Genomic DNA, 14,408 nt, shown 5'->3' on the forward strand with positions numbered 1-14,408 from the left:
ACCCCCCCCCCCCGCTGCCTTTGCCTCTGCAAAAGGGTCCTCTCCACCCTATGCGCCTTCCCCGCCCATACAAAGTCAGAGAAAATTGTGTCCACTTCCCGAAAAAAGGCCTTTGGTATAAAGATCGGGAGCGCCTGAAAGATAAAGGTAATGAACTCCAATTGGCTTTATTGGTTGGCCAATTGGAGTATGAGCTCCCTCAATGATAGCTCATTGAGGCGGCCCATATAATCACCTGTGTAGGCTTTGTGAAGAGTCTTAAGTTGACTGGACTGCTAGCAGCACTGTTTGTAGCTGCTCCTGTAATATCGTTATTGTAAATAAATATTGGTGTGGTAACGGAACTCCTGCCTCCTGTGGATTACTACAGTGGTGACGAGGTAAACTAAGAATTTTGCGGCGACCAGCTGCTGCACTCGGAGGGTAAGCCTTGCCCTTTTAAAAATGCCGTTTTTTGGGAGGTTAGAGGCATTTGACCCGGCTATTGAGGACTGGTCCCAGTATGTGGAGAGAATGTGTTACTTCTTCCGGGCAAATGATATACTGACGGATGAAAGGAGACGGCTTATCCTGCTGTCGGCGGGCGGACCCTCAGCTTTCGCCATGATACGTAGTCTGACTTATCCCTATGCGCCGGACACGAAAACTTTCCATAAATTAATGGAATTGGTGAAAGAGCACTACGACCCAAAACCACCCCTCATTTTGCGTAGGTACAGATTCTACACAGCGAAGCGGGAAGACAGGGAGTCAGTCACAAATTTCTTGACCCGCCTGAGAAGGCTGGCGGAAAAATGTGAGTACGGCCCGACGCTAAATGAAATGCTTCGGGACCGGTTAGTGTGTGGTATAAACGGCCTCACAATACAGAAACGCCTGTTGGTGGAAACGGAGCTAGACTGCAGGCAGGCGTTACAGCTCGCACTGTCCCTAGAAAAGGCAGCAAGTGGGGCGCAGGAACTACAGGGCACACCAATGGAGGTAGATACCTGTGAGAGGGACTACCACAACGGGTCCTGCTACCAGATAGCCGCTCTCAGGAAAAACCTGAGGAAAAGAGGAAAAAACGAAAACCCCAGAACTGCCCCCAAGTCTGTCAGGACTAACTGGAGACAGTGGGAAGTACCGGCTGAGGCTCCCCCAACAGAGAAGGACCGTTTCTGGCACCAGACAGAGTGGGGTAACAGCGACAGAAACCCTAGAAGGAGGTGGCAAAAGAGGAATAGCAGGTGGGAACGCAGGGAAGTATACAACCTAGACGCCCCATCCTCCTCCGAAGGGGAACAATTATATAATATCGCAACAAAGAAAGCAGAACCCATTAAGATTACCCCACGGGCGAACGGGCGGCCGACAATAATGGAAATAGACACGGGTGCGGCCGTATCAGTAATGGGAGTGGCAGCATTTAGAAAAATCAAAGATGGACTCCAGCCACTAACCCTAACAAAAACATCGACGAAACTTAAAACCTACACGGGGGAACCCCTGGAAGTTCTAGGCACGACTCATGTACCCATGGAATATGAGAAACAATTGCTCAGATTACAGTTGACGATAGTAGAGGGCTCCGGACCGAGCTTAATTGGACGAAACTGGCTGAAAGACCTAAAATTAGATTGGATGAAAATTTTCCAGAGTGGAAGTGGGCAGTTGAGTGGAGTACTCCAAAAATAACCAGAGGTCTTCCAGGAAGGTTTGGGGGAAATCATAGGCGCCAAAGCAACTATGCACGTGGACCCAGAAGCCCTTCCAAAATTTTGTAAGGCCAGGTCGGTACCTTTTGCATTAAGGAAGAAAGTAGATGACGAAATAGAAAGGTTACGGCGCGATGGCATTATCAGACCAGTACAGTTCTCGGAATGGGCAGTGCCGATGGTACCAATTTTGAAGCCAGACGGCTCGATACGTCTCTGTGGAGATTTCAAACAAACGGTAAACAAATACGCACTGCTGGACAAATACCCAATCCCAAAAATAGACGAACTACATGCCAAATTGGCAGGTGTGCTTTTGTTCACGAAACTGGTCATGAGCCATGCCTACCTGCAGTTAAAACTGGACAAGGGCTCCCAGAAGTTCGCTACGATCAACACCCTGAAGGGCCTTTTTCGTTATACTAGGCTACCTTTTGGAGTGTCATCAACCTGCGCTATATTCCAGCGTACGATTGAAAATATTCTGCAAGGACTACCGCAGGTGGTGATTTATTTGGACGATATCTTAATCACGGGTAGGACAAACAGGGAACACTTAAGGAACCTGGAGGAAGTGCTCAGGCGTTTCGCAAAGGCAGGCGTACGACTAAAAAGGGAAAAATGTGTTTTTCTGGCCCCACAAGTGACGTACCTGGGATATAAAGTAGACGAGTCAGGCTTACACCTATTAGAAGACAGAGTAAGGGCAATAAAAGAAGCCCCAGCTCCCACCACGGTCCAGGAGCTACGATCATTTCTAGGGTTGGTAAACTATTATGGAAAATTTATTGAAAATAGGGCGTCCATCCTAGAACCCCTCCACCAGCTACTAAAAAAGGGGCAAGAATGGAAATGGTCCACCTGCCAAAACCGAGCATTTAGGGACATTAAGAAACAGCTGTCATCCGAAAATGTCCTAGAGCATTATGACCCAAGGAAGGAGTTGGTGGTCACTTGTGATGCATCCCCCTACGGGGTAGGAGCCGTCTTAGCCCATAGAGGAAGGAATAGGGAAGAACGGCCAATAGCCTATGCTTCGAGGACCTTGGCGATGGCTGAGAGGAAGTACGCCCAAATCGAGAGGGAAGGACGGGTGGTGATATTCACAGTAAAGAAATTTCACCAGTATCTGTACGGGCGGTAATTCACCATAGTGACGGACCATAGCCGTTATTAGGGTAATTAAAAGAAGACAAGTCAATACCCCCGATTGCATCAGCTAGAATCCAATGCTGGGCGTTGCTACTGGCGGCGTCTAGATACGTTCTGGAGCACAGACCGGGAACGCGAGTAGCACATGCAGATGCTTTGAGCAGACTTCCCCTCCCGGACACTCCGCCGCAAATACCAAAAGTAGAGGAGACAGTAATGACTCTAAATCTTTTGGACACCCTACCAGTAGATATTCGGTTGTGGACGCAAAAAGACCCAGTTTTAGCCAAGATGAAGCATTTAGTGCTAACGGGGGCACTGGAAAGACCAGTGGAGCCCCAGATACACCCATACTCCCATAGGGGAGATCTAATAGAAACGTACAAGATAATGAATGGCTTGGATAGGATGGACGTAGGGAAGTTGTTTCCATTAGCAGGGGAGACTAGGACACGGGGGCACAGCCTTAGAATAAAAGGGAGTCACTTTAGAACAGAGATGAGGAGAAATTTCTTCAGCCAGAGAGTGGTAGGTCTGTGGAATTCATTGCCACAGAGGGCGGTGGAGGCCGGGACATTGAGTGTCTTTAAGACAGAAATTGATAAATTCTTGATTTCTCGAGGAATTAAGGGCTATGGGGAGAGAGCGGGTAAATGGAGTTGACATCAACCATGATTGAATGGTGGAGTGGACTCGATGGGCCAACTGGCCTTACTTCCGCTCCTATGTCTTATGGTCTTATGGTCTTATACTGGAGCAGAAGGGACCAAATAACCGTAGAAGGTGGTATCCTATTATGGGGAGCCCGGGTAATAGTTCCAGCTCAGGGCCGTCAGGCAATCTTAACCGAGTTACATCACGGACACCCAGGGGTGTCTAAAACGAAGATGCTAGCTCGAAGCTACGTTTGGTGGCCAGGTTTGGACACAGACATAGCAGCCTTGGTACGTCGGTGCCAGGAGTGCCAACAGGGGCAAAGAGTGCCACAAGCGGTGCCATTGCACCCGTGGGAATGGCCAGGCAGACCGTGGACCCGCCTGCATATTGACCACGCCGGCCCTTTAATGGGCTCAATGTTTTTGGTGATAGTGGATGCCCACTCCAAATGGTTGGACGTCCACCGGGTAAACACGGCAAGCACAGTATTGACAATTGAAAAGCTCAGGGCCTCGTTTGCAACACATGGACTTCCGGAGGTATTGGTGTCGGACAACAAAACGGCATTCACAAGTGGGGAATTTGGAAAATTCCTGAAGGAAAACGGAGTCCGTCACATCAAATCGGCCCCTTACCATCCAGCGACCAACGGCCTGGCAGAGAGAGCGGTCCAGACACTTAAAGCGGGACTCAAGAAGCATCCGGCAGCGTCAATAGACACAAAGCTCTTCCGCTGGCTGTTTGATTACAGGACCACACCGCATTCCACAAAGGGCATACCGCCAGCTGAACTCTTAATGGGAAGGCGGCTGCGAACGAGGCTGAGTCTCCTTTTCCCAAATTTAACGGGGAAAGTGGAGAAACAACAGGAGGCCCAACGCAGGGGGCATGATAATAGTCGGCAGCAGAGACATTTCCAGGTGGGGGCACCGGTTTGGGTCAAGAATTATGGGAATGGACCAACGTGGGTCAAAGGCACGGTAGAGTCCCAAACAGGGCCCATATCCTATGAGGTTTCGATAGGAGCTAAGGTGCTGAAGAAACACCTAGACCAAATAAGGGCAGCGGAACAACACCTGGAGGCAGGCGAAGCAGGACCGCCTCAAGCTGGGATAGCCCAGATGGTAAGGATACCCACACCCCAGCCCCGAGCAATTTCTCCAGACCCCGTCATCCAGTCATCAGAGTGGAGATGGACACGTTCGACAAGGCCGCCGCGACACCTCTCCCCAAGGAGGAGGAAGAACAACTTCCAAGGAGGTCGTCAAGGAAAAGACGGGCACCTATAAGGTACACCCTGCCCACTTCGGAGAACGACCCAGCGGACGACACAGAGGTGACAGACCCAGACATGAGGAGCAGGAAGAAGCTCAGTGGAATGCCAGCTGACAGGAATTCCTCGGACCTGGGGGGGGGGGGGGGGGTGTAATGAACTCCAATTGGCTTTATTGGTTGGCCAATTGGAGTATGAGCTCCCTCAATGATAGCTCATTGAGGGGGCCCATATAATCACCTGTGTAGGCTTTGTGAGCCAGTCTTAAGTTGACTGGACTGCTAGCAGCACTGTTTGTAGCTGCTCCTGTAATATCGTTATTGTAAATAAATATTGGTGTGGTGACGGAACTCCTGCCTCCCGTGGATTACTACAATAAACAAGAACCTCGGCAAAATATTCATTTTCACCACTTGGACCCTCCCCACCAACATTAAGTGCAGTGTATCCCACCTCTTAAGATCCTCCCTGGCCTCCTCCACCAGCTTTGTTAAGTTCCACTTATGGAGCCCCGTCCATTCCCTTGCTACCTGAATCCCCAAGTACCTAAACCTATCCCTCGCTACTGTAAATGGCATCCCCCCTAAATTAGCCTGCTGTGCCAGCTCATTCTTTATTTTTTTTTTATAAATGTTTTTTATTCAGTTTTCATGTTTTATATTGAACAAATTACAAATTGTTAGAGAGAGAGGGAAAAAAAAAGAACACGCAAAAATTAACATATATATTTACAGGTAAGCATCTTCGTAATGATAACTGTGGCCTCCCCCCTTTAGCCGGCATACATATTTTACATTCCCCAATATGGCCGAGGCACATGTTTATTGGCATTTATTTACAGTTTGGTTTTGGGCCTTAGCTAGCCATCAAACCCCCGTAACAAACCCATAGCCCCCCCCCCCCCCCCCCCCCCCCCCCGGCTACCTTCCCCCGATTCCCGTCCATTTTCCCCTGATTCTTGGCCACCCGACTATTCTTCCTCTTGTACGTTGACCACAAACAGGTCCCGGAACAGTTGCATGAATGGCTCCCACGTTCTGTGGAACATTCACCCCAGCCACCCTTTCCTCCCTATCTCTTTGCGCTTTGAAGGCAACGATTTCCTCTCTTAGTACGGCCTTAAGCGCTTCCCAGAACGTGGAGGGTGATACCTCCCCATTTTGGTTGTTCTCCGTGTACTCCACTATGGCCCGCGCTATCCTTTCGCTGAAGGCCTTGTCAGCTAGTAAGGCACCGTCCAACCTCCATGTGGGGCGCTGGGCCCTTCCCGTCTCCAGCCGCACGTCCATGTAGTGTGGGGCGTGGTCTGATATCACAATTGCGGAGTATTCCACTTTGTCTATCCCTGGAAGCCCCATTTAGAATACTGTGAGCAATTTTGGGCCCCATACCTCAGGAAGGACATACTGGCACTGGAGCGGGTCCAGCGGAGATTCACACGGATGATCCCAGGAATGGTAGGCCTAACATACGATGAACGTCTGAGGATCGTGGGATTATATTCATTGGAGTTTAGGAGGTTGAGGGGAGATCTAATAGAAACGTACAAGATAACGAATGGCTTGGATAGGATGGACGTAGGGAAGTTGTTTCCATTAGCAGGGGAGACTAGGACACGGGGGCACAGCCTTAGAATAAAAGGGAGTCACTTTAGAACAGAGATGAGGAGAAATTTCTTCAGCCAGAGAGTGGTAGGTCTGTGGAATTCATTGCCACAGAGGGCGGTGGAGGCCGGGACATTGAGTGTCTTTAAGACAGAAATTGATAAATTCTTGATTTCTCGAGGAACTAAGGGCTATGGGGAGAGAGCGGGTAAATGGAGTTGAAATCAACCATGATTGAATGGTGGAGTGGACTCGATGGGCCGAATGGCCTTACTTCCACTCCTATGTCTTATGGTCTTATGGTCTTAAGCACCGTTTTCCCCACCACAAAGAAGTCAATTCTGGTGAACACGTTGTGTACTGGGGAGAAGAAGGAGAATTCTTTCTCCCCCGGGTGGGCGAAACAGCTCCCATCTGCTCCATAAAGTGACCGAGTTCCCTTGCCATGTTTGAGGTTTTCCCCGTTCTGGGGTTTGATCTGTCCGTCTTTGGGTCCTGTACACAGTTGAAGTCCCCCCCCCCCCATGATTAGTCGATGCGTCGCTATGTCCGGGATTTCTGCCATGGTCTTTTGGATGAAGCTCGTGTCGTCCCAGTTGGGCGCGTACACGTTGACTAGGACTACCGGCGCCCCCTCCAGGGCTCCGCTGACCATGACATACCGCCCCCCTGGGTCTGTAACCGTCTTTGTTGCCCTAAACATTGTCCTCTTGCCAATCAGGATTGCCACCCCCCTGGCCCTTGTCCCATAACAGGAATGATAGGTTTGTCCCACCCAGCCCTTTCTTACCCGCAGTTGGTCCTGCTCCCTCAGAGCGTCTCTTGGAGGAAGACTATGTCGGCCCTCATGTTTCTGAGGTGGGCCGTTAAGTCCCCTTACGTTCCAGGTGATTATCCTGGTGGGGGGCTTCTGCCCCCTCATTCCTGTGGGATTAACCATGTTTGTCTGGTGGACGAGCCCCTGCCCTCCGGGGTTTCCCTTTGTTAGGGGGCCGTCCAGGATGGCTGCTGTCACTGCTCTCCCCATGCGGTCGGGTCTCTGCGCTCCGGAGTTTCCCCTTGTCCCGGGGGCACCCGCCATGGCCGTCCACTGTGCGTCCGCCACGCGGGTAGTCCCCTGCACTCCGGGGGGCCCCTTTGCCCACAGACCGTACTGGGTGGGTGCTTGCAGCGGTTCCCTGTTCCGAGCCCTTGGTTGTGGCACTTTGTAGCTCTGTTCCTTTTCTGGCCTCTTTTGTCCCTTTGTCCCTACCTTTCCCCTCCCTGGTCTCTCGCTCCCTGTGTGCCCCCACCCCCCGGTCTCTCCCTCTACCCTCCTCCCCTGTATACCCCTCCTTTGCCCCTCTATACCCTATTCCTGTCCCCGTTTGCTCTCCCGACTTTGGTGGGTGATCTCCCTCCTCCCCTGCCTGGCGCCTTCCCCCCTGTTGGGGGTGCGCTGCGGCCCTGCTTTGTTGCGAGCTCATTCTTTATTGACACTTACTGTGCTCTGTGACCTTGTCTTGTAATGATTCTACAGAACTGCTGGTGACTTAAGCAGAACAATGATTTATTCATGTACACATGGTAAGGTAACGATCAGAATTTTATACAGACCAAGTTATCACAGAGTTATTTTAGACTATCCTGGAACTACCCTTATCTGCGACTGTCCTCGTGTACACCTTACAACCTTCTGCTGCTTGCCAGATCTCACCTGACTGATATCTGATGCCACCTGCAGGTGGGATGTCACACTGCTGAATATATGTAATATTATCTATAGGCACATCACCACATCCCTCTTCCTTCGGAGATATTAATGGTTATGTACAAACATGATCAATACATTCACTTTACACATGTGGTTTATGCATAAACATTTGGTATATGCATATGTGGTTAGCACCGTTGCTTCACAGCTCCAGGGTCCCAGGTTCGATTCCTGGCATGGGTCACTGTCTGTGGGAGTCTGCACGTACTCTCCGTGTCTGCGTGAGCTTCTTCCGGGTGTTGCGGTTTCCTCCCACCAGCCAAAGATGTGCAGGTTAGGTGGATTGGCCATGCTAAATTGCCCACAATGTCTAAAAAAGGTTAGGTGAGGTTACTGGGTTACGGGGATAGGGTGGAGATGTGGGCTGAAGTGGGGTGCTCCTTCCAAGGGTTGATGTATATTCGATGGGCCAAATGTCCTCCTTCTGCACTGTAATTTCTATGATAAACAATATAAGCATATTTAACTAGTGTGTCCATAGACATGATATGCCTGTACAGATTGTCCTGATGATCCCTTGGACTGTTGCCAGCCTTCTTTTTTTTTGTTGCCAGACTTGAAGACTTGAAGACTTGTTTGTGTGCCGGTCTCTTGTCTTGTATTCTTTTGACACAATGTCCCTTGAAGGCATATATCTTTGATGGCCATGCGTGCATCACCAGCTTTTTCTTTTTTTGCTTCTTCCCACTACGCTGTTTGTTGCTTTGTTGTCTGTTCTCTGTGTGTGGCTCATCAGTCATAATATCGACATCTTCTCTTTTGTTTTCATCAGTGAGATAAGCTAGCTCTCCCACTCTTCTCCTCTTCCTCTTTTTTGTTTTAATTATCATTTGGCAACTACTTTTCTTTTTGCATTTGGGCTTGGTAACCCAGGCTTTGGTGCTGGACTGCACCTTATGCATAGAAGTGTGCGGATCCTCAGTTGGGATCTGGGCGCCGCGTGCTATCAAGGGTTGTGCAGCCATGCCCAATTCTGTCCCTTCAACTGGAGGTTGGAGAGCCTCGCTCTATGGTGCCTGGGTGGAAGTCATATCTAGAACTCCAGGTGCTGTCCCTTCTTGGCTTGCTCGAACAATGATTAATGTATCCTCATCACTGGAAATTATGATTCAAACGTTCTCTGTCCCTGACGATTCAGGTGATGGGTAATCCTGGCTTTGTGCTAGTATGTATGTGTGATCCGTTGAGCTACATAGCGATATAGTCATCAGCTCCTCCAATTCATCTACCAACGGAGTCGCCTCGAGGATCAGGGAGTCGACTACCTGAACCATTTCAGAAGCTTGAGAAGATTCATCATGTGCCTCTGAAGCAAGCTTATCTAAAATCAGAACGATGTCTGCTGTTACCAGTTCTCCTGAGATGTCGGCCACTGCAATCTCACTTCTCATTTTGGAGTGTGCCATCTCAGAGCTTTTGCATTCTTTGGTGTCCTGCGCAGTCTGGGCGTCCCTTGTGACTACTTCATCATTCCCGCCAAGCCATCGGTGCAGTGCTTCATGGGCCCCTTCATCGAGCTCACCATTACTGCTGCGAAATAGATTTACGAACATTTCATATTCGTCTTCATCGGGCTCATCTTCCACATCTTTACGTTCCGCATCATCTTCGTAGTCACCATATATGTCTTCGTAGTATTCATTATCAGAGTCAGTATCTTCAGAAAAATTTCCCCTGTAAAATACAACATTGCTCACGGAATTATGTGTTAAAGCAGGAAACAGCCAATTTCAAAGTCATCCTCAGGTTTCACTGCCGTGCTCTTATTCCATGCTGTGGAATGTCAGGAGGACTGACAAAATTAAAGAATGAGTCATTTAGTACAGTTTTCATAACTGTTCTGCGAGTACTTCGAACTTTGTGCTTCGACTTGGTTTCAATTGTTTTCAACGTGACATTTTTTTCCTTTCTTCCAGTTGATCTGGCAGCCTGTGCACTCTGTTATTTCTAGTTCGCCAAAGAATGAAGATTCAAGCTTGTCAGGCTGCGGTTGCAGCTGGTACACTTTCGTAAGTACCTCATTTGTAAAATACTCATTAGGCTCCAACTTAAACTTCAGAGTGAAGCTCCTCGGCTTTTCTCGCTCTGAACATTTAACATTTACATCATGTAGATGCTTTAATATGGGCTCATCATGCTCCTGTATCGTGCCACTGAGTACATAGAGCTTCTTGAAGACTGTTAATCAGAAACTTGGAATGTTCTTTGGTTCTTCCGTCTCTTTGTCTGATTTGGCATCGTCCGCTTGGATTTCTGCTGAATCCTCATTGAATGACTACACTAAGATATCTTGTAGGGATTTGTCATAATCGGCTGGCCACCCATCTTCTGGAATGTACAGCCACTCAACTCAGTTCAGGGACTTGCATGCATCCGCTCCTATGATGGATAGCATTTTCATGTCCACAATATGAAACGGTAGCACGTACGTTGTGTCGTAGACACCTAGCTCAAGTTCATATTCACCCAACGTCTCAATCATTTTGTTACAGTGGCATATGGGCTGTCCCAGTCGATCAACGACTTTTGGCTGCGTGTTCAGGTTGTGCAAAGCAGACCGTCTAAGGAGTTAGCTCTCTTTCCAATGTCAAGATTACAGCGTAGTAATGAGTCGTTCAAGAACACCATTGTTTCCCATCTGATTTTGATGGCATCCAGTTTGTTCTTACCAACGTTGTTATTTTTGAGATTCCATCCTCATCTTTCTGGGTCGGACTCTTCTGGTCCTTGGTTACAATTAGATTGATGAAGAATTGTACATCCGGAGACATCTCATCAATCCTATCGATTGATCTGATTCGGTCCGTTGTAGGACACGGAATACACTGTTTCGCAAAATGACCAAAACGGCCACACCTGGAACAGACCTTTCCAAAGGTCGGACACTGCCGTGGGCCATGCCGATTGCCACATTTCTGGCAGAAGATGGCAACTCCTGTTAGCCGCTTAAAATGGCTGTCCGCACTGAGACTACGTTTCTTTGTGACGTGCGTCACTGCACTAATGGCGCTGGCATCTTCCTATATGTTGCCGCTAAAATGCTTCGAGCTGCGTGTGCTGCTTTGTTGTTCAGCTAACTCACTCACATGGCAAATCTTTATTGCTTGTTTCAGTATCAAATCTTCTTCCCGCAGCAACCTCCCATGGAGCTTATCATTTAATAGACCAAACACAATTTGGTCACAGATCATTGAAGACTTCAGACTACCGAAATTACAGGACTGGTCCTTCAGCTTCAAGTCAGTGACAAAACTGTCAAAAGATTTGCCTGGTTTCTGGGTATGCGTACTCAAAATGTATCTCTCAAATGGTTCATTCTTTTTGGGGGAGCAATTCTGATCAAAGTACCCAATGACTTCATCATATCTCTTGCTCTCTTCCTCACTCTCAAAAGCAAAAGTGTTATATATTTCAATTATATGTGGACTGGACACCGTGAGCAGCGACACAATTTGCCTTCCGACAGGCTGTGCCTGCAGGCCAAGGGCTGGTACCTAGAGTTTAAACTGCTGTTTTAAGACACGGCAGCTTTCTTCTACATTACCTGATACATGAAGCTGGTAGGGTGCCATCAAACCTTCCATCTCGAACTCTGGTGTCTTTTACTGCGTTGAGTCACCAATGGTCGTAGTTCACCAGGTCGGTTCTTCAGCCGATTTAACTTCGCCTTTTCCGACATTACCCTCAAATCGTCAGCACTTCTGGTACCATGTTGTGTTCTGATCTTGTCTTGCAACTACCCTTATGTGTGACTATTCTCGTGTGCGACTATTATGCTGCTCGCCAGATCTCACTTGACTGATATCTGATGCCACCTGCTGGTGGGAGGTCACACTATTGAATACATGTAACATCTACTGGTCTGATGAGTAAGTTTGTGGACGACACAGAGGCTGGTGGAATTGCTGATAGCGATGAGGACTGTCAGAGGATACAGCAGGATTTAGATCATTTGGAGACTTGGGCAGACAGATGGCAGATGGAGTTTAATCCGGACAAATGTAAGGTAATGCATTCTGGAAGGTCTAATACGGGTAGGGAATATACAGTGAATGGTAGAACTTTCGAGAGTATTGACAGTCAGAGAGATCTAGGTGTACAGGTCCGCAGGTCGCTGAAAGGGGCAACACAGGTGGAGAATGTAGTCAAGAAGGCATACGGCATTCTTGCCTTCGTTGGCCGGGGCATTGAGTATAAAAATTGGCAAGTCATGTTGCAACTGTATAGAACCTTAGTTAGGCCACACTTGGAGTTTAGTGTTCAATTCTGGTCGCCACACTACCAGAGGATATGGAGGCTTTAGAGAGGGTGCAGAAGAGATTTACCAGGATGTTGCCTGGTATGGAAGGCATTAGCTATGAGGAGAGATTGAATAAACCTGGTTTGTTCTCACTGGAACGGTAGAGGTTGAGTGGCGACCTGATAGAGGTCTCCAAAATTAGGAGGGGAATAGACAGAGTGGATGGTCAGAGACTTTTTCCCAGGGTAGAGGGGTCAATTACTAGGGGCATAGGTTTAAGGTGCGAGGGGCAAGGTTTAGAGGAGATGTATGAGGCAAGTTTTTTACACAGAGGCTAGTGGGTGCCTGGAACTCACTGCCGGAGGAGGTGGTGGAAGCAGGGACGATAGTGACATTTAAGGGGCATCTTAACAAATACATGAATAGGATGGGAATAGAGGGATACGGACCCAGGAAATGGAGAAGATTTCAGTTTAGACAGGCAGCATGGTCGGCACAGGCTTGGAGAGCCGAAGGGCCTGTTCCTGCGCTGTACTTTTCTCTGTTCTTTGTTTTTTGTACAAGCATATCACCACAGAACTCATCCTTACATGTGATGCAATTCATCCAGCTAAACATTGAAAGAATGGAGCCTCTGTTTTTAGTCCCTACCTTAAGTTATGCGCTCTTGCTACTGATTTCACCCCACCCCTACTGCATCTCCTTTTCAGGCTGATCCAGACTATTCATTGCCTTTGTGTCCTGGTCAACATAGGAACAGGAGTAGAGCATTTAACTGTTCTGCAATCTAACTCAATATACCACCTTTGCCCAACAACCGTTGATACCTCTGGTTGGAAAAAAATCTGATCAATCTCAGTTTTAAAATGAACAGTTATTTTTTCAGAAGTGTGTTCCACATTTTTACTGCACTTCACAGGAAGGAGTGTTTTCCTAGTTTCACTCTTGACTCTAGTTCTTAGACTATGCCCTCAGTCCTAGACTCCCCAACCAGAAGAAACACTTTCTCCTAATCTACCCACCTGTTCTCTTACTATCTTGTAAATTTTGATCAAATCATCTAAAAATCATCTAAATTCCAGGGCAAGCAACCCTAATTCATGTAATCTCTCCATACAATGTAACCAGATATCATTCTAGTACATCAATGCTGAACTTCCTGCTAGAAACAGTCTATCTATCTAACGTGCAGTACCTGGAACTGCTCCAGTACTCCAAGTGGGAGCTGATCAGGACTTTGTATAGCTGAATTTAACTTTTATTTCTTTATATTCTATTTTTCTAGCTATAAAGGCCTGCATTCCATGAGCCTTTTTGATTATTTTCTGAACCTGCTCATGACATTTAAATGATCTAATATGTCAAGTCTTTGGACCCCCATGTTTCTGGCTCTTCATCATTTCATCATTTAGAAATTAGCCTGTTCCATCCTTACATAGATGAAACTTGATGACTTCACCTTTACCCACAGAGACATCCGTTTGCCACAATTTTGCCTATTTGCTTAATCTTAAAATGCCTGCTCACTATCCTTACTTTCAGAACATTTTCAAGGTGTTCAATCACCCCATCATTAATTATACCTTCCAGTAATTTCCGGACCACTGATGTTAGGCTAACCGGTCTATAATCCCTCAAGTTTCTCTCTATCACCTTTCTCAGCAGTGTGGCCGCAACCTGAGTTTCCGAAATCCTCCCCTCTCTGACCTACTTCTACCGCTGTGATATTGAACACTTCTGTCCTTAATTATTGCTCTCACCATTTCGCCTCAGCCATTCCAATGCTCCCCTGGCCTGGCTCTTATCCTCAATCCTCGGTAAATTTCATTCAATTTCATTTGTATTTTATTCTTGCACCAAGGCTCATGTGACTTGGACTTAGTGTCTCAAATTCACCTCTTATTTAATCCATTCACCTAGTGTTTCAATCCTTTAATGTCCTCATCCCACACCACATCTACAATTTTTTCCAAACTACAATCCATCAAAGTACCTTTTATTCTGAATCTCCCTCTTGCTCAACCCCTGTCTT

This window comes from Scyliorhinus canicula, chromosome 3 (assembly GCF_902713615.1).
Source record: "Scyliorhinus canicula chromosome 3, sScyCan1.1, whole genome shotgun sequence".
NCBI classification, from domain to species: Eukaryota; Metazoa; Chordata; class Chondrichthyes; order Carcharhiniformes; family Scyliorhinidae; genus Scyliorhinus; species Scyliorhinus canicula.